The following is a 21,149-nucleotide window of genomic DNA, read 5'->3' as shown; positions in this document are numbered from 1 at the left end:
GAAATATTTTGCTTGAGAAAAATTGTCATTGGGCCCATTTCCTTTGGAGTTATGAAACCGTGCACATAACGAGTCAGTTAGGTACGATTATAACATGGGTTTTCAAACTTTTTCTTGCCACCGACATCCCACCTTAAGTAATTCCTTACTAATCACAGAGAGGTGATGGCATAGAGAATACTTAAGGTGGGATGTCAGTGGAAAGAAAAAGGTTGAGAACCACTGATCTACATTGTATGATTTCCTTACTTTAGATGCAAAGTCTTGGGTATTGAAGGCAAGGGTACCGTAGGTAACACAGTGGAGAATGAGAGGCAAGTAACTAATGCATAGGGTCATCCATATAGACTGACAAGAAGAGTGGTCCAAAATGTCACTGTCAGTTTTGGGTTTCTTCACTGCAGAAGTGACAATGTTGTGAGGACACTAACTTCGGAAAGATGTGCAAGTGAACCCCTGTAAGGACTGTTCGGGTCCCTGGATTGGCAGGAAGGGAAGAGTGGGGGGTGTGGTGGGTGTGAAGGAGAAGTTGCTGAGAGAAGGGAAAAGCGTGCCAGTGGAGGAGGCAGTAGATGCAGAAGGAATGAGCCCATTGGAATGTTGAAAACCGAAGGGAGGGGTCGACATGACTTGTGGTAGAAGTTGGTGTGGAAACTCCTAGCATTCAACAACAATTCAATAACAGAGATGGACAAGTCTCACAGAAAAACCATAGAGCAAAATGAGCAATCTTATCTGATTTCATTGTGGACTTTTCTGCTGTGTTTTCCAAACTGTCTAAATGGATTTAATTCAAGGACATAATGTGCATTTAAGTTGTACTTTAGCACAGTTTCAAGACATTCCAAAGCACTTTGCAATCATTTTCTTTCAGACAGTTTTGTTTATGGTCAAACACTGCAGCCAACTTTCTCACAGTAAAATCCCAGGCACAACAAACCTCAAGCTTCGGACGAGGCTATTTGGCCCATTGGGTTTGTGCTATCCAGTGGCACCACTGTCCTTGGGTAGCACCGATCCCACTCCCATTGAGTTCCTCCGGCAGAATGTGTTTAGCTTCTGAAGTCCAGCGCCTGTGTGTCCATCTGAAATGCCATCTCGGTTTCGTACCTAACACTGGTCTCCTTCCCTGCTGAGTGATTGCAGAGTTTGTGTTTTATTTCTCTTCGGGTCCCGAGGAAGGGTGCTGATGTGAAACGTTGGCCGCGCTTCTTCTACTGCTGGTGCTCCTCACGAGTTCGCACTCACGGTGTGGCCCATGGGGAGCAGAGACACAGTGGTCCTGTGGGGTCTGACCACCCAGTACGATTGCTTGGCTTTAAACAGCTCTGTTAATGGAGCCGACAGTGGTTTCATTTGAAAATCTCACGACCGCAGGGTCTGCACACAAGACAGCGGCAACTGTGATCAACAGTGGCCATGAAGGATCGAAGAGTCTGAGGAAGCGGAGGACTGGTGCAGGGCACCAGAAAACAGGAGTAACCCCCCATCCCCCCCCATCTGAGAAAGAGAAGTGGAGGAGATGACTTTGCTAGGATGATGACCGGGGGGGTGGACCAGTGAGGGGTTCTGCGGCTGAAGAACACACAGGCGGGTGGGTTATTGGCAAATTGAGGCGAGGAACCAACGTGGGCTGCCGGCTGCTGGTGACTGAGATTCACACCAGGTTGTGGACTGCTGGAGACTGGCCCGAGACTGGCTGAAGGGCCACCAGGTTCCGGAACCAGGATGCAAGAGAACGCCGAGGGCTCTGAAGGTTTCCTGACCGTGGCGGAGGTTCAGATCTGGACCTCAGGCTGCTGATGGTTCCGACTGGATTCTGTGCGGTTCCAGGGGCTGCGGGAGCGCTGGAGGAAAATCCACGGACACTCGGGGCCTCTGGGGGGAGTCTCTTTTGCTTCTCTCTCTCTGACTATAAGAGGCGGTTGAGGCAGATTCTGCCCAGTGACAAATCTGTCTGACTTAAGGCAGACACAAACAAATTCTGTGAAATAATGCACAGTTTTATTACAGGGCAATAAAGGAATCCTGGTTTCCTCCAGCAGATATTTTGTTGCTGCAGGATCCAGCATCTGCCTTCTCTCGTGAGTTCCCTGGTGTTTTATTTTATCCAGGAGAGTAGTCACACTGTTTCTTATAGGTGCCACTTGGTTGGAACTGCATGTCCTTTTCGAATCCTTGTAAAATTAACTACCACCATTGACAATAGACAAGCTTTGATCATCTTGACAGATGAACCATGGAACATAGACTGAAACACTAAAATCTGTAGAGGCCGTGATTTAAATAAAAACACAATGCTGGAGAAACTCGGTAGGTTTGTTAACTCAGAAACTTTAAGTTCTTGGCAGTCGCTATCTCAAAGGACCTTTCCTGGACCCAATACATAAATGTCATCCTGAAGAAAGCTCATCAGTGCCTTTAATTCCTCAGGAGTTTGTGGAGGTTTGGTACGACTCCAGAAGCCCTGGCAAATTTCTTTACATGTGTGGTGAAAAGTGTGCTGACCGGCTGCATCACGGTCTGGTATGGGGTACACCAATGCCCCTGAATGTAAAGCCCAGCAAAAGGAAGTGGACACAGCCCAGGATATCACAGGCAAAACCCTCCCCATCGAGAACATCTACGGAGAGCCACAGCAATCATCGAGGATCTACACCATCCAGCACAGGCTCTGTTCTCACTGATGCCGTCAGGAAGGAGGTCTCAGAGCCACAAGACTCGCACCACCAGGTTCAGGAACAGCTGCTCCCCCTCCACCATCAGACTCCTTGACGACAAACTCAATCAGAGACTCATTTAAGGACACTTACCCGTGCACTTTATTGATTCTTTTTGTTCCACCGGCTCCATACAGGCTTGAAACGGCTTGTTAAAGGAGCCAACGATGTTTTATTTTAAAATCCCGCCACCACAAGGTCTGCGCCCAAGATGTCAACCCCCGTGCTCGCAGCGGCCACGAGGGATTGCAGACTCTGGAGGAGTAGCAAACTGGCGCAGGGCACCAGAAATGGGGAGAACATCCCCCCCCCCCCCCCCCCACTTTTGAGAAGGAGAAGCAGAGGAGATGACCCTTTAGGACAGTGATCTTGGTGGCGGACCAGCAAGGGGCTCAGCGGCTGAGGGACCCACACAGGCTGCAGGCAACCATGCGGTCGGGGGCCCTGCATGGGCTGAGGGTTGCTGGAACCGGCTAATGGGAACCAAGTGTTGGAGCTGGGATTCAAGAGGGTGTGGGGGGCTCCTGAAGGGCCTTGGGACCTTTAGGTTTCCTGATCGTGTTGGATCGAACAGGAGTCTGTGCAGCTGCAGTGGCTGCGGGAGGTGAATCCACGGACACTCAGTACTCTGAAGGGACTCTCTTTTTCTTCATGGCAACATATAAAAATCTACAGCCCAATACAGGCCCTTTGGCCCACAAAGTTGTGTGAACATGTCCCTACCTTAGAAATTACTGGGCTTATCCTTAGCCCTCTATTTTTCTCAGCTCCATGTACCCATTCAAAAGTCTCTTAAAGGATCCTATCATATCTGCCTCCAGCACCGTTGCTGGCAGGCCATTCCACCCACCCACCACTCTCTGTGTAAAAAACGTATTCCTGACATCTCCTCTGTCTCTACTCCCCAGCACCTTAAACCCACGTCCTCTTGAGGCAACCATTTCAGTCCCGGGGATAAAGCTCCTAATCAATGCCTCTTATACACCTCTATCAGGTCACCTCTCATTCTCTGTCACTCCAAGGAGAAAAAGTCCAAGTTCACTCAACCTGTTTTCATAAGGCCGTCTCCCTAATCCAGGCAACATCTTTGCGAATATCTCTGCACCCTGTCTATGGCTTCCATGTCCTTCTGGTAAAGAGGCGACCAGAACTGAGCCCAGTATCCAAGTGGGGTCTGACCAGGGGACTATAGAGCAGCAACATGACCTCTCGGCTCCTAATTTCAATTCCATGATTATTGAAGGCCAACACACCGAACGTCACCTTAACCACAGAGTCAACCTGTGCAGCCTCTTTGAACTCAGACCCCGAGATCCCTCTGACCCTCCACATTGCCAAAAGTCTTCCCATTGATACTATATTCTGCCGTCATATTTCACTGACCAAAACGATCCATGTCACACTTACCTGGGCCGAATTCCATCTGCCACATCTCAGCCCAGTTTTGCATCCAATCAATACTTCCCTTTCTCTTATTGTTAGGGGCACTGGGCAAATCTCACGGGGAATCTTTGTTTGCCTTACGGCAGTTGAAGTATATCGTATCATTTTTAACGTACGGGGCATTAAAAGGAACCTTGATTAAAAAAAACTCCCATCCCAGTGGAACAGTTGGCGCACATTCCCCAGAGACCGCAGTGAGTGGTCGAAGATGGCAGCTCATCACTACGTTCCTCACCTTGCCAGGGATGTGCACATCCAAGCAACGGATGAAGCCACAGGCTCCATATACAGTGGAGAGAACGGAAACACCAATTCACCATATATCATGTTGCACTTTGTCAGCATCAGACAGGAAGAAACAAGAATTGCTCTTTTGAGAAACGTTCACTGAAGTGAAAAGATATTTGGTTTGAGTTCAGATAATTTCAATTCACTAGCTTGCGTTCTACTTGATTTACAGATGTTTGATTTTTGCTCTAACCACATTGAGTTTTTGGGATATCTGCCTCCAATTTATTTTTACTAAGGTGAGTCACACACCACTTTTCATCCATTGGAAAAGATTTCACTAAAATGTCCATTGTGCCTTTCATGCAACCTTTGTGATTTACAAAATGTTTGGAAGGATGCACCCCTCCCGCATAAATCGAGGAAGGAAACAGTATTGTTCCCAACCCTGATAAGACCATTTCATGCAATTTTATTGCCACCATCCATTTCCATGTCCAGACTCAAATAGTAAAAACACACAGTAAATGCTTGAGGAACTCGGCCAGTCTCGCAGGGTCCACAGGAGGTAAAGATCTATGCAGCAAATAATGATCATGTATATATACACAAAGATATAATTTAAAATAGATATGTATAGTCAAACCCCTGGTAACCACCAATTTAAAAAAAATCGCAGAAAATAAAGGTTAAAAAATACGAAAGTTTAAAATTGGTGGTTGCCTTGCCATTAGTTCACCAATCCACGCAACATGGAATCTCAAGCAACCGGAAAATTCCCTTATTCGGCATGTACCAATCCTCATTGGTGCTGGATACCAGGGGTTTGACTATACTTATTTATTTTAAATTATATCCTTATGTATATATATATACATATGATCATTATATGTGTGTGTGTGTGTGTGTGTGTGTGTGTGTGTGTGTGTGTGTGTGTGTGTGTGTGTGTGTGTGTGTGTGTGTGGTGGGTCAGTGTGTGTGTGGGTGGGTTGGAGTGTGTGTGCGTTAGTGTGTGAGGGTTTGTGTGTGTGTGTGGTGGTGGGTCAATGTGTGTGTACGTGTAGGTGTTTGTGTGCAGGTGCGCACGTGTTTGTGTGCACCGTGGTCTGGAGAACGCTGTTTCATCTGGTTGTATATGTACAGTCAGACAGTAATAAGTTAAAATTCTTGAAACCTGATCCAATTTCTGCAGTGCACATTGTCCAGGCAAGAGGCTGTCTTCACTGAGCACCTCCGATGTGTCAGAACCTGGCTCTATCGGAACAGCTTGAAGCGCCAGTGACATGCGAACAGTGGTGGGACCATGCAGAAGGTTTGTGAGATCTCTCGTTGGCCAATCCCAGAATCTATTTTTAGTACACCAGCCATAGAGAGATACAGCAAGGAACTGGACTCATTGACCCATCGAGTCCCTGTTGACCATTCAGCTGACCATCGAGCACTCATTTCCACAAATCAGAATGAGGTTTATTCTCATGAACACGTCATGAAAATAGGTTGTTTTGCAGAACAAGATGTAAAATTACCATAAATTATAATTTCGTAAATACAAGATTTAAAAATAAGTAAATCAGGCGAAAAAAAGAGAAACTGTGAGAAAAAGAGAAACTCTCATTAGAAATCTAATGGCGGAGGGGAAGAAGCTGTCTTTGGGCAGCTGGGTGTTAGTCTTCAGGCTCCTGGACCTGCTTCCTAATGGTAGCAGTGAGAAGAGGGCCTAGGTGGCAGGCTTCCTCAGACATCGCTTCTTATGTCCTCAATGGAGTGAAGACTACTGTACATTATGGTGCTGGCAGAGTAGCCTGTTCCTGTCCTGTGCATTGGCACCTCCAGACTGGACAGTGATGCAACCAGTCAGAACGCTCTCATGGTACGCCTGCAGAAATCTGAAAGAGTCCTTGGTGACGTCCCGAATCTCCTCAAATTCTTCATGAAGTACAGCCGCTGGCGAGCCTTGGTGATTTCATCGACGTGGAGGAGGTCCCAGGACAGATCTTCAGAGTGTTGGCACTCAGGAATCTGGTTTCTTAACTTTTTTTTTATTTTTTTAAATTTTTTATTTTTCACACCATAAATCACAATAGCCATGATATACACTTTTTCTTTTCCACACATTTACAGTGACTTTTTCTCCCTCCCCCCTCCCTCCTCCCAAGCCACCCCCCCACCCCCCCCCCCCTCTCATCCATTTTAGGTATACAATCTAGGTTGCATTAATTCAGTTAGACAATGTTGTCATTCAACAAAAATACACCAGAAATTCTACTGAGTCCATTCTTTTCTTTTCTTCTCCTTCCATCAACTTAGGTAATGTTTGTTCCCGGTAGGTTTTCGCTATTGTATTTAATGTAAGGTTCCCATACTTGTTCGAATATTTCAATATTATTTCTTAAACTATATGTTATTTTTTCTAATGGAATACATTTATTCATTTCTATATACCATTGTTGTATTTTCAAATTATCTTCCATTTTCCAGGTTGACATAATACATTTTTTTGCTACGGCTAGGGCTATCTTGACAAATCTTTTTTGTGCATCTTCCAAGTCAATTCCAAATTCTTTATTTTTTATGTTACTTAGGAGAAAGATCTCTGGATTCTTTGGTATATTGTTTTCTGTTATTTTATTTAATATCTGATTGAGATCATCCCAAAATTTTTCTACTCTCTCACATGTCCAGATTGCATGAATTGTTGTTCCCCTTTCTTTTTTACATCGAAAACATCTATCAGATACTGTTGGGTCCCATTTATTTAACTTTTGCGGTGTAATGTATAGTCTGTGTAACCAATTATATTGTATCATACGCAGCCTCGTATTTATTGTATTTCTCATCGTTCCAGAGCATAACTTCTCCCATGTTTCCTTTTTTATCTTTATATTTAAATCTTGTTCCCATTTTTGTTTAGTTTTACCATTTGTTTCCTCATTCTCCTTTTCTTGCAGTTTAATATACATATTTTTTATAAATCTTTTGATTAACATTGTATCTGTAATCACATATTCAAGGTTACTTCCCTCTGGTAAACTCAAGTTGCTTCCTAATTTATCTTTCGTTTCTTAACTTTTCCACTGTTATATATTTTATCCTATAATCATGAATCATATATTCATTCTATTTTTTTATTCACCCCCCTCCCCATATTCACATGAACTCCCCCCATATTCTGCCCCTCAACCTACACACAGTGGGCAATGTTTCACAGCAGGTTCCAGTATCTGAGATGTCGAGTCACAAGGTGATTTTTTTGTGCACTGCTCAACATGGCCTCCTCTATATGGGATTGATTGGATGCAGGCTGGGAGATCGCTTCATCGATGCAACAGCGTGGATCTCCCCATGGCCATCCATTTTAATTCCCCATCTCATTCCATCACTGACGTGTCTGTCCATGGACTCATGCACTGCCAGACTGAGACCACCCACAAATTGGAGGAAGAACACCTCATCTTCTGACTGGGTCCCCTCCAATGGGATGGCATTAACATCGACTTCTCTGGATTTCGTTAAACCCCACCTCCCCACCAATAACTTTTCCCTATCCCTGTCTCTCCACTCCCCTCTTCTTTCACATAAACATGATAAATTCCTACCTTGTCCCTTATCACATCCAATTAACACCTCGTGTTGCTCTGGATTCCTCCCCCATTGTTTGAATTCTGAGACTTTCCGATATATCTGCTTCTGGCTTATTCCTTGAAGAAGGGCTCAGGCCTGAAATGATGGCGATATATCTGTGTCTCCTATGGACCCTGAAAAGACCGGCTGAGTTCCTCCAGCATTTTGGTGTGTTTTCACTACCATCGCAGGTTTTGCAGACTTTCATGTTTCACTTAACATTAAATCTGCCAAGAGGTTACCTTGGACAACAGCAAGGTAACTGACAACAGCAAAACGTGGTTGTTCTATAATTTGGGAAGTAGAAGTCACCACCCATTGTATCCTCTTGTGAGCCTAATAATCAACAGGATTGTCTGTTACATTGACCTACGAGGTGCTCATGAGAACATCGAAAATAGGAGCAGGAGTCGACTGTCCGGCCCGTCGAGTCTATTCCGCGGTTCAATGAGATCTGATGATCAGCTCATCTCCAACCACCTGCCTTTTCCCCATATCCCTTTATTCCCCTGACTATGTAAAAATCTATCCAGCCTTATCTTAAATACGTTTTTTATTTACATACCATATATTTCGGCCTATAAGTTGAGTCGTAAAACCCAAAAAAACTCCAAACAAAAAGGGGGTCGACATAAGCCGGATATATTTCTGAGACCTTCAGCTCAAAGTCCAATCCACGCCGATCAGCGTATGAGTCGACCCATGGGAAAAACCATTTGGCGTATAAGACGACTCTTGAAAAACCAAAAATAAAAGCTCGACTGCGGCAGATTTTCATTCAGATTTTTATTGAAAACAACAACACATTTAGAACCCTTCAAAATCATCGTCTGAAGCAAAGATGGTAGCAACGAATCCACACTCTCACTGATTAAACACTCATCATACGGGTCCCAGTCTGTATCTGAGGAGGCGGTTTCAGCTTCGTCATCAGTGTCCCACAATGAATCATCTTCCGTGCCATCAATTGGACGAATGCTGAACTTTTTGAACAATTTTTTCACAGTCACAGACATTTTTCCAGACCTTGATGAAGGACTCAAGCCCGAAACGTCAGTTCTGTATCTTCATCTTTGTTACTGCGGTGCGCTGAGGTAGCAGCGAGCAAGCACAAAACTCAAAAGACTGTCCAATAGGCTTTATTCCAGTAAATGTCTGAATGCCAGTTCGTGCCTTGGTGTCTCTCCATGTGACTGGCTCAGGAGGGGCCGGCTCAGGTTTATATTTAGGTTGGTTGATTGACAGCCTGCCAGGTGGAGTCAGCCCCTTAGGTGGGCTTGCTGCAGGTACAGAGATCGCCCCCTGCAGTCACATCACCACAGCTTACATAAAGGTCATGGTTTGAGTTTCTCCAGCGTTTTTACTTTAACCACGGTGCCTGAAGACTTTTGTACTTTAATGCACAGCCCGTTACTTGAACTTTCTTTGCTTTATCCCTTCCTTCCGCACCCTCTCTGCCACGCGATCGACTCATTTCCACTCTGCCCTAATCTATAATGTTGACTTCGCCTTCCCTCCCACAGCTGCCGCCTTCCCTGCTGAGTATCTCCAGCACTTGTTTCCGATTTCTCACCTTTGCACTTTATTTGCTTTTCTGAAAGAATCTACTGGCTGTAAATTAGGTCAAAATGTCTTGGGTTGGAAAACCTCAATGTAAACAAATATTAAAAGAAAAGTGTGTCCCCATTTTAAAAAAAAATGCACTGGGAACAGGCAGGAAGATCACAACCAATGATCTTCTCAGAACGATCTGATTGTATTTTAAGGAATGATCAACAGCTGCTTGTTGTCCATTCCTCTGACTTCCTCGAGCCCTGAAGGCAATCTGTCAGCGATTAGAAAAACAGTTAGTTCGCTGAATCCTTGACCGAGAGGAAAATAAATTAAGTTCTTGCAAAGACAAGTGATTGTGTTGTTGACTGTGTTCTGTTTTATGCAATCACAAGGTTAATAAAGGAAAACTTGCAAATTTCCGTGAGCTTCAAAATGTGCCATTTCTGTCAAAAGCCAGCACTGAAAAAATCTTAAATTTTCCAAATCAAATGTGCCTTGAATATTCTGCTGCCAAACATCAAGGATGGGGAGTTAGTTGGGGGGATGGTCCGTGTGTGATAAGGCGATTGCATTTCAAATTGGTGTTGCAATTGCAGAGATTTTAAGTAATGCCAAGCTGAGTCGAACATCCAGAATCCTTCCCTCACTCTGACATGTCCAAGGTTCAGTTCAAAGCGAAGTTTACATCATGACACACACTGTGTATCCTTGTGTAAAGGTCGATACCATGCAAAAGTCAACACCCGATTTTTGGCAAAAGGATCTGAAATTTTCCATACATCTCGTGTAAAGGTCGACCTTAGTCACTCACCTCGGCCCATGCCGCCCGCAGTCCAGAGCTCCTGATGTCTTGGTCGCAAGCTTGTGCCTCAGCCCCGGCCGCCTGCCCATTGGTGCTCCTGTCACCTCGAATGCGGACTTTCCACCCGGTCCTGATGGTCAGTTGTCGGAGCTCCCGATGCCTCGATGTGGACTTGCACCTCGGCTTCCCATCCAACTGAAATCCTGATGCCTGCAACGCCGTGGATACTTACTGTGGTGAAAAGTAGTATCCTCGTAATATCCAATCCCATAAATTTACCGTTAAAAAATGGTCTACAAACTTTTACACGAGTACCTGTGTGCTATGCAGTGGTGGATTAACCATTAGGCTGAGTAGGCTTAAGGCTGGGAAGAAAGGGGGGCCCAGCAGGACTGGGGACGTGGAGCTCCTGGCAGGAGATGGGACTTGGGCTCTACAATTCTTTTGACCTCAAAAGTTCAATTGACCCCCTGCCATTTTTCGGCTCTTTGGATAGTTCCATCAATCACCAGGGGTCGATATAGACCACTTGGCAGATCCCTAATATGTTATTTAATGTAACTTAACGTCACTTTATTCTAGTCATCGAGGGGTGGGGCAGGGGAGCAAGGTCAGGGGGAGCAAGGTCAGTGGGAGCCTGACTAAAGCTCAGCCTAGGGGCCCTGGTGAATCTGCTACTATAATTCCCATTCGAGCTTGTCACTGGGGGCTCAAGATTCAAGATTCTTTTATTGTCATGTAATAAAACAGATGTAATATTACACAAAATTGCATTTAGTCTGCCTTAAGGCAGACAAAAATTCGCCATCAGCAGAAATTGCCCGGCGCCCCTCACAGTCAGAAAAAGAGAAGTAACCTGGGTCCTCTCAGTATTACTGAGTGTCTGTGGATTCGCCTCCAGCGACCTCCGCAACTGCACAGATGTCAGTCCAGAACCTGAACTCCAGATCCAAACCTCCGACACGATCAGGAAGCCTTCAGTGCCCGTGGCCCCTCAGGAGCCCCTCCCGCCATGTCACCCTCGGGCATCTTGGTTCCGATACCTGGTACCCCTTCAGACAGTCACCAGCCAGTCTCCAGCAGTCCGCAGCTGTTATCAACAGCACACTGTCTGTGTGCTCTTCAGCTGCAGAGCCCCTCATTGGTCCACCATGGTGGACACTTCCCCATTGGGTTGCCTCCACTGCTTCTCCGTCTGAAACAGGAAAGGGGGGGTGTTCTTCCCATTTTCTGGTACCCTGCTTCAGTCCTCTGCTTCCCCGAATACAGGTGTCGCCACCTTTGGTCCAGGCCCCGGAGTCTCAGGATTTTACAGGCCATTTAAAGCCTGTATGGAGTCGTCGGTGGTAGGACCCTGTGGAGGAGCGCTGTGTATCTGCTCCCCGGGTCCGCACCATCGATGGCGTTGCTGGAGTTGCTCCAAAGGCAGCGCTGCCATTTTGTTTTCCTTGCCCCTGAATCAAGAGGGCATAGGTTCAAGCCTCATCCTGGTGACCAACTATCTTCGTTGTCCATTAGAACTGCAATCTTTGTGTTATCTCTTTAAAAACAGGTAGACAAGAGGAATTTTTAAAAAACTTCTTAGCAGTTGGTGTGTCTTCATCACAGAATCCAAAACTAACAACAAATTCAACGTAACTCAAAGTCTGGGCATGTTCTACAATAGTCACAGCTCCACTCAGCGTAGCTTTGGTACATTTCCTCTTTGGTGTCTTGATATTTTCTGGACAACACCATTTCTTCCTGTTTCTTAAATTCTAAACAAAAGGACGGTCTGAATGAAAGACTGACCAGCCCACTTTCCAAGTCTTGTCATCTCACCCATTGCAAAGCAGGATGGGGTTGGGGGGGGCGGGGAAAAAGAGATGGAAATCTGGAATAAACTCAGAAAAGATTGGAAACACATTGCAAGCGGTTCTGCATCTCCAGGACCCTTCGGTAGGTTGGAAGTTTTAGGCATTTAACCTTTGAAGTGGGACTCGACACTTCAAAGCTGCTCTGAACAATTAGATCAAAGTTGATTTGAATGTAACCTCAACTCCGCTTTCACCTGGTAACCTCCCCCTATATCCATCCGCAATAAAAATATCCCATATCAGAATTAGAATCAGAATGTATTGCCATGAACATGTCATTAAATTTGTTGTTATGCTTTCTTTTCACCTCATGTTACAAAAGGATATAGACAGAGGGCAGAGTTGGACAGAAAAGTGTAAGATGGAGTTCAGTCCGGATAAGTGTGAGATTATCCATCTGGGAAGGTCAAACCTCAAGGCTGAGTGCAGAGTTAATGGTCCGATACTTAACAGTGTGGAAGAACTGAGGGACCTTGGGGTCCAAATCTATATATCTCTGAATGTTGCTGTGCAGGTTGATAGGATATTTAAGATGGCCCATGGGATGCTGGGCTTCATGTCGGGGAATTGATTTCAGGAATCGCCAGGACAAATCTTTGTTGAGACCACACTTATTGTGTCCAGTTCTGGTCATCTCATTACAGGAAGGATGTAGAGGCTACGGAGAGGGTGCAGAGGAGATTTACCAGGATGTTGCCTGTCTTATGAGGCAAGGTTAGCAGAGCTAGTGAAGAAGAGTGAGAGGAGACTTAATCGAGGACCACAAGATCCTGAGAAGCATAGATAAGCTAGACGTCCAGCACCTGTTTCCCAGGGCAAGAATAGCAAACACCAGAGGACATGAGTACAAAGTGAAGGGAGGGAAGTTTAGGGGAAAGATCAGGAGTGTTTTTTTACACGGAGAATTGTGGGTGCCTGGAATGCCTTGCTGGGGAGGGTGGTGGAGGCTGGAATGCTAGGTGTATTTATGAGACTCTTAGAATGGAAGAAAAATGGAAGGTTACGGGGTAGGAAGGGTTTAGCTTTTTTGGGGAGGAATACATGGGTCGGCACAATGTCAAGAGCCTGTACCTGCTGTAGTGTTTAACATAAATATCTTTAATGCTTCTTGTCAGTAGAAGAGAAGAATGGAAGAAACCCACTAAACTTGACTGCTTCACAAGGAAGGGGCCCCATAAATGGAGCAGAGTCCAAAGGCGGGCACAGCCGAGCAAAGGCTGAGAATGGGTGGTCTAACAGGAACACCCCTGTTCACAAAGGAACAGGCCCTTCAGGCCACGTCTTCACCGAACATTACGTTCAAATCAGACCAAAGCTCTGAAGGTTGTGTGTAATAGATATCCCCGTGTCCCCTTCATATCCATGTGTCCAGCTAGAGGCCTATTAGACACAACCATTGTATCTGCTTCCACAACTACTCCTGGCAGCCCATTCCAACACCCACCACTCTGTGTGTAAAATGAACCTTCTCCCACTCATCTTAACCCTTTGGACTCTGTGTCCCAGTTTTCAGGGACAAGCTCATATACTCCGTGTCTCCATTTCCCAGGACTGGTTTTGTACCCAACCACCAGTTGGTTCGTACTGGTGTTCATACCGTAGTTAACCCATGGATGCAGTCTGGAGTATATATTATGAAAGGTCAAAAATGGCTGGAGTCCAAAGGGTTAAACACGGGTCCTCTGGGGTGTGATGCCTTAACCCTGAAAAGATTCTGACTGTCCACCCTTTCTCGCCTCTATCAGGTTTCTCCCAACCTCTGATGCCCCGGAGAAAACTAACCAAGTTCATCCAACCTCTCCCCACAACTAATCCCCTCTAAGCCACCCTGGAAAATTTTTTCTGCTCCTTTTCCAAAGCCTTCCCTCCACGGACGTCATCTACGTCTAGGATAGGCAGCCGACACACTGAAGGACCCACTACACTCTACGCACACTCCTCGCATCTGGAGCATGAAATCACACGCCAGTAGGCTCAAAGACAACTTTCTTCCCCACAGCCATTGGCTCCTGAATGAACCCCACCACGGTGCTAAATAAGATCTAGGGGGTTGAAGGAGGCCACTCGGCCCATCTAGACCACCCCTCCATTCCATTCCCTCGTGAACTGATCCATTCTCCCTGTCAGCCCCACTCCCCTGCCTTTTCCCCAGAAGAGAGCCTGGCTCTTCAATCTCTGCCTTGAATACCCTTGACGACCTGGCCTCCACCGCCGCCCGTGGGAGCAAATTCACCACCCTCTGGCTAAAGAAAAACCTCCTTTATGCTCTCTTGTCCCATACTCCCTTACCACGGAAAACAGCACTCACTCTCTTCTGAACATGCAATTTAAAATAAAAGCTTTAGGTGATTTCTTCTCTTTGGAATTATTAACAATTAACCTTGTCACTGCATCTAAGTTAAAAAAAAGAGTCCGAGGAGGAAATGGAACTTGCAAAAATTAATGCACTCTGCGTCCCTTTCTCCCCTCCCACTTTTGTTTGGCTTTTGAATTAACCACTGCTTTACACACCGCAGTTCATCAAACATCAATCAGCTTTCTACGGGCACGTTCGGGAAACCTGTGGTGGAAATGCTGCTCTCCGAACATGCCTTAAATAAAGCACCCTGTGATTTACGGGTTGACACTGGCCCATATCATTACTGCAGCAGTGAGACAGCTGGAGGAAATCCATTTCCTGACCAGCCCATCCATTGCTGACAGAATTCATACCAACGGAGCTCATAATTCTACAATTGTAGACACTTCTGCAGAGAAAAAGGTTTGCTCAAAGTGGCCGGTCAAGATTAAAATCCACTTGTTTTTTTTCTCTCCCAATTTCTGCAGGGCACCTGTGATTTATAGCTGTTCCCAGAGATTCAAGATTCAATTTATTGTCATGTAATAAAAACAGTGTCTTATTACATGAAATTGCTTTTCGCCTGTTATAAGGCACAGATTTGCCATTGGCAGAAATTGCCTGAAGCGCCTCTTACAGTCAGAGAAAGAGAGGCAAAAGAGAGTTTCCCCCAGAGTCACCGAGTGTCCGTGGATTTGCCTCCGGCGCTCCCGCAGCCCCCATAGAATCCAGTCCAAACCATCGGCAGCCTGAACTCCAGATCCGAACCTCTAGCATGGTCAGGAACCCTTCAGTGCCCTCGGCACCACCTTGCATCCCGGTTCCGATATCTGGTACCCCTTTGGCCAGTTTCGAGCCAGTCCTCAGCAGCCCACAGCCTTGCGCAGGTCTCCCGACATCAGTCCCCAGCAGCCTGCAGCCCTGAACGGGCCTTCCGACACCAGTCCCCAGAAGCCCGCAGCCCTGAACGGTCCTCCCGACACCAGACCCCAGAAGCCCGCAGTCCGGCACCCATCCCTTGACCACAGTCTCCAGCAGCTCACAGCCTCCATGGGTTCCTCGCTTCAAGTCACCAGCGGCCCGCTGCACATGTGGGTCTTTCAGCTGCAGAGCCCCTCACTAGTCTGCTGCTGTAGATACCATCCGGTGGGTCATCTCCTCTGTTCTCCTCAGACGGTGGTGGGGGGGTGGTGGGTAGTGGTCTCACTGTTTTCTGGAGCCCTGCACCAGTCCTCCGCTTCCCCAGAGTCTGCAATCCCTCGTGGCTGCTGCCGATCACAGGCGCCGCTATCTTGGGCACAGGCCCCGCGATTTCACAGGATTTTAAATAAAGCTGAATGTGAATGTGACCGTGAGGTCTTTCGGTACATTGGCCAGAATATAGAATGCACTTATCAGCTACGACTCTCACCCCTCTCCTTCATCAGCCATCTTCTTATTCAGGTGTATGTCCAATCTTTGGCATTCCTGATGAGATGGGAGGCACGATTGGTGTAGTGGTTAGCGCAATGCCATTACAGCGCTAGCAATCGGGACTGGGGATTGAATCCCGTGCTGTATGAAAGGAGTTTGTACATTCTCCCCGTATCTGCATGGGTTTTCTCCAGAGGTTCCGGTTTCCTCCCACCGTTCGAAACGTACGGGGGTGTAGTTAATGGGGTGTAAATTGGGCAACACAGACTCGTGGACAGAAATGGCCTGTTATCATGCTGTATGTTTAAATTTATAAATATATATGAGGTTAGGAGAGGCAGAGGTAGCTGGGCACCTTTACCTTGGGTGAAAATAGTAAACTGAACATCTGTTTAAGGGGAGTGGAGGAATGTTTAGGGGTGGATGTCAGAGATATGAATTTTTTGAAAGCACAGGGAGCAGCGGCTGCCTGAGCAGAGGGTGACACAGTCAACGTGGCGGTTAGTGCAGCCCAGGTTCAAGTCCGGTGCTGTCTGTAAGGAGTTTGTACTTTCTTCCCATGTCTGTGTGGGCTCCCATCGGGTGCTGCGGTTTCCTCCCACCCTTTGAAACGTAGTGGGGATTGTAATTGGGCGGTAGGGGCTCGTGGGCCAAAAGGGCCTGTTACCATGCTGTGTGTCTAAATTTAAATGCATTGCCAGGGGTGGTGGTGGACATTTAAAAGACTCTTAGGCACATCGAAAAATAGATTTGTGGGGGTGAGGTAGGGAATGGGTTTACATAGGTTAGCACAACATTGTGGGCTGAATGGCTTGCACTGTGCTGGAATGTTCTATGAAACGTTGACTGTCTATCGCTTCGCCTGGATACTGTGTGACCTGCAGAGTTTCTCCAGCACTTTCCGCATGGCAAATTATTAGTACCCCTTTGAGTTCTTACTCCGGGACAACACGGTTAGTGCAGCAGTTAGAGCAGCATCCAATGCAGCACCAGCGACCGGGGATCGAATCCAGCGGAAGGAGTTTGTACATTCTCCCTGCGTCTTTGTGAGTTTTCTCCGGGCGCTCCCGTTTCCTCCCCCTTTCAAAATGTACAGGAGTTGTAGGTTAATTGGGGCAATTTCTTCCAACAGAAGTCACGCTCGGGGCCCCGGGTACACAGCGTGTGCGCACAAGAAGAATCCTGGCGGCACACGGCCTACAGACCCCGGGATGTCACATTTAGCAGGGTAAGTGCCCCCTTTTTGCCTCTACACTCCCAAATGGAGGACAAATTTACGTCCGGCTCGAAGTGGCACTGGGTGGAGGACACATTACTCAAAGACCGGTCTGTCCGGCCTGAAACGAGACGTCTGGCCACCTTATCTGCTTTTCTAAACCAGCCACTCGCATCCTTTTTGTCTGGCTGTGTCCCCCATAGGACTTTGCTCCCTTCCTTGTGAAGCAGTCAAGTTTTGGTTTCTTCTGTACTTCTCTCCCACTGACTACATAAAAAGCATAAAAATATTTATGTTACATGAAGTGAAAGAAAACAACACTTAAATGTGTTTTTACTTAAATGTGCTGTGGCCCCCCCAGGGGAGCTAGTAGGGCCCTCATTGAGAATGGCTGTTCTAATTTATGTCACAGGCCTTTCTGTCTGAAACTGTGCACAAGAAACCTGGGTGTGCTCGCCTGTCTGCACCATTTCATTCACCAATAGCTCAAGCAGTTCAAAAATCCTGGACAGGGCCCAAAAACACTTTTGCCCTCAAGGCTGAGAGTTTAGGTTTAACTCCCTCAGATCCCACCCAAAAAAAAATTCTTGCTAAAAATTAAAATCTCGTCACAATAACCCTGGCAAAGCCCCAGCATACCTCCCGCCATGACTCTCCCAGAGAACAGCCCCAGGCAGCTTCTAGCTGCAAGATCCCAGACGGATAATTACAGAATTGCCACAAATCAGAAAAGAAATGAACTCATACCCAGCGCAGGCTAAACAAAATAGTCTGCAAAAACGGTGAGGCTGGAGAGTAGCCCCCGAGCTGATCAATTGAATCCAAATAAGGTGGCTATTTTCAAAGTTTGCTTTGGTGGGGAATAACAAAAGGTCATTCATGAATTTCATCTGGGTGTGTGTGTGTGTGTGTGTGTGTGTGTGTGTCTGTGTGTGTGTGTGTGTGTGGGTGGGCAGAAAGAGGGCAGGCACCAGGCTATTAACTTCATTCATTCTTTGTATTCACGGTCAACAGTAACACCACCATTCATTGGTCATCTTTAATTGAGTCGTAGTTGTACATATGGAAGAGGCCCTTCAGCCCAACTTGTCTACGTTAACCAAGGTGCCATATTAATTTAATTTAAAAAAAATTTAATTGAGTCGTAGTTGTACATATGGAAGAGGCCCTTCCAGCCCACGAGCCTTCGCCGTCTAAGTACCCCCAAGTACCTACAGCCCCTGTAGGTTCTTGGAGGGTGGGTCGAAACCAAAGCACAGGGAAAACGTGCAAACTCCTTGCACACAGTGCTGGATTCGAACCCAAGTCACCGGTTCTGGAATAGCATCACGCTAACCGTGCCACACGGTAACAGGCTCTAGCGGCCCATGAGCTCATGGCGCCCAATTACACCCATGTGGCAAATTAAACCTACTAGCCCCATCTGTCATCCTGAGCTGGTCCTGTTTGGCTGCACTAGGCTCCAATTCCACCCCCCCCACCACTTTTATCCCCACACCACATTTTAAATTTGGGTGTCTGCCCAGTTCTTCCTGCCCCTGAAGAAGGGTTTTGGGCTGAAACACCGACAGTCTATTGCTATCCACGTGGCTAACTTGCTGGGTTCCTTCAGCGCCTTGTCTATCGGCTTTGTTTAAACCTTTTCTATCCGTGTAAAAGTCTCTTAAACATAGTTGTACCCATCTCTGTCACTCCATTCCACATACCCACCACTCTCTGTGTTAAAAAGCGCCCCTCTGTTCCCCATCAATCCTTTCCCCTCTCACATTAAACCTACGCCATTTAGATTTAGAGTCTTTTGCCCTGAGGAAAAGACCATCTACCTATCTATTGCACGCATGGTTGTATCAACCTCTCCAACTTCTAACGGCAACACTCCCACTGGTGTGGACCAGGGAAAGCGAAGACACAGAGCAGCTCGAAGGGTTCAACCGCCTAGTCTGAATGCCGACAGCTCAATACAGGGTTTAAACGGCCTGTTAAAGGAGCCGAAGGTGTTTGCAAGTAAAATCCTGCAAACGCGGAGGTCTGTGCCCAATATGGTGGCGCCTGTGCTCGCCAGCGCTCATAAGAGGTTGCAGATTCCGGGAAGCAGAGGACTCGCGCAGGGCATCAGAAACTGGGAGAATACATTGAGAAGAGAGGCAGAGGAGACTACTCTACAGGATGGTGACCGTGGTGGCAGACCAGCAAGGGGCTCAGTGGCTGAAAGACCCACACAGGCTGTGGACGACCATGCGATCGGGGGCCCCACACGGGCAGCGGGCGACTGGTTGATAGGAACCAGGCATTGGAGCCAGGATTCAAAAGGGCGCTGAGGGCAAGAAGGGCCTCGGGTGCTGAAGGCTTCCTGATCATGCTGGATGTTTGGACCTGGAGCTCGGGTGGCCGATGGATTGAACAGGGGTCTGTGCGGCTGTAGAGGTGGGAGGCGAATCTATGGCACTCAGTGTCTCTGAAGGGACTCACTTTTGCTTCTCTTCCTCTCATATAGCAAGGGGCAGCACTAATAGTGACTTTTTGTCTGCCTAACGCCTGGCAAAAGAAAATTTAATGTAATATTAAAAAGTTCTGTACTATTACATGACAATAAAGGAATCTTGACTCTTTAATCTCAGCCTCTTTCCTCCAATCATAGTCTATCCACCATCTACATCGATCTCCAGCCCCTCCAGTCCCATCAACATCCTTGGGGAAACTTCCTGTACCTTTCCTTGCAGGTACCTGTAGTCCAGTAACTTAACAGGCCTGCTCATGGAGAGATATTTCTAGCCCAGACGACCTGCCAATCACACAGGACCTGCTTCTGCTGAGCTGAACCCCTCTGTAATAAAATGCTGGAGGAACTCAGACGGACTTGCAGCATCCACAGGAGGTAAAGATACATCACCGACGTTTTGGGCCCGAAACCTTCCCAGAGGTATAAACAAAAAGCGGGCAGGGGTCTCAATAAAGACTGAGAGAGGAAGGTGAATGGGAGGGGGAGGAGTCCAACCAACAGATATTATTGGAAAGAGGAGAGGTGAGGATTGATTTTGCCCTGCGACAGGAGACAGAGGGAAAAGGGGAGAGAGAAAAGGGGTTTAACAGAAACTGGGCAAGTCAATGTTAATGTTATCTGGTTGAAGGGTGCCCAGACAGAGTGTTATTCCTCCATTTGGTGGGTGGTTTCAGTCTGGGAGTGCATGAGACCATGGACAGACATGACAGCAAGGGAAAGGGGTGGGGGGATTGAACTGGGTGGCCACTGGGACATCCACGCTACCGTGGTGGACAGAGTTAAGGTGCTCAATGAAGTGATCTGCGTCCAATCTCTCCATTCTGGCGGAGACTGTTTTTATGACAATCACAGATTCTGCAGACTTCATGTTTCACTCCTTAACCCTTTGACCTTTTTTAACTCCGGACTGGATCCATGGGTAAACTACAGTAAGAACACCAGTACAAACCAGCTAGTAGTTGGGTATAAAACCAGTCCTGGAAAACAGGAACACTGAGTATATGCACATGTTAGTACTCCCTCAAAACCAGGACACAGAATCCCTTTGCAAAGCAGGTGTGAAGTAGAAGCTGGTTATTGACCATGCCTTCAGATTTACAGTACTTTCTGCCTGCAACGGACCAAGCAGAAGGAGGTGCTTCACCAGTGAGGGAGCTCCGTGGCTGGGGACGCGCGCAGGCCGCAGGCAGCTGGAGATTGCGGTCGAGGGATTCGCACCCACCAGGCTGCAGGCTGCTGGAGACTGGCCGAAGGGCCTCCAGGTGTCGGAACCAGGACGCAGGAGGGCACTCAGGGTGCTGAAGGGTTCCTGACCGTGTCGGCAGTTCCGGTCTGGAGCTCGGGCTGCTGATGATTTGGACTGGACTCTGTGTGACTGCAGGGGCTGTGGGGTCGCTGGAGGTGAATCCATGGACACTTGGTGACTCTGGGAGGTGGCTTCTCTTTCTCTCCCTGTAA

The 21,149-nt window shown here is 47.1% G+C and overlaps 1 protein-coding gene across 2 annotated transcripts in view; it reads right to left on the bottom strand.

Annotated features, from left to right (window-relative positions):
* LOC138765208 (prickle-like protein 1) overlaps nucleotides 1-21,149 on the bottom strand; it is an 80,375-nt gene that overhangs the window by 43,968 nt on the left and 15,258 nt on the right. The window contains exon 2 of one of the 2 annotated variants that reach the window (XM_069942152.1): nucleotides 10,378-10,599. The exons of the other annotated variant lie outside the window; for it this stretch is intronic. The gene's annotated coding sequence lies outside the window, so the exon portion shown is untranslated. The remainder of the gene's footprint in view (nucleotides 1-10,377; nucleotides 10,600-21,149) is intronic. 2 annotated transcript variants of the gene reach the window in all.

The sequence above is a fragment of the Narcine bancroftii genome, chromosome 5 (genome assembly GCF_036971445.1).
Source record: "Narcine bancroftii isolate sNarBan1 chromosome 5, sNarBan1.hap1, whole genome shotgun sequence".
Taxonomy (NCBI): domain Eukaryota; kingdom Metazoa; phylum Chordata; class Chondrichthyes; order Torpediniformes; family Narcinidae; genus Narcine; species Narcine bancroftii.
This window is presented reverse-complemented; position numbering and strand designations above follow the sequence as displayed.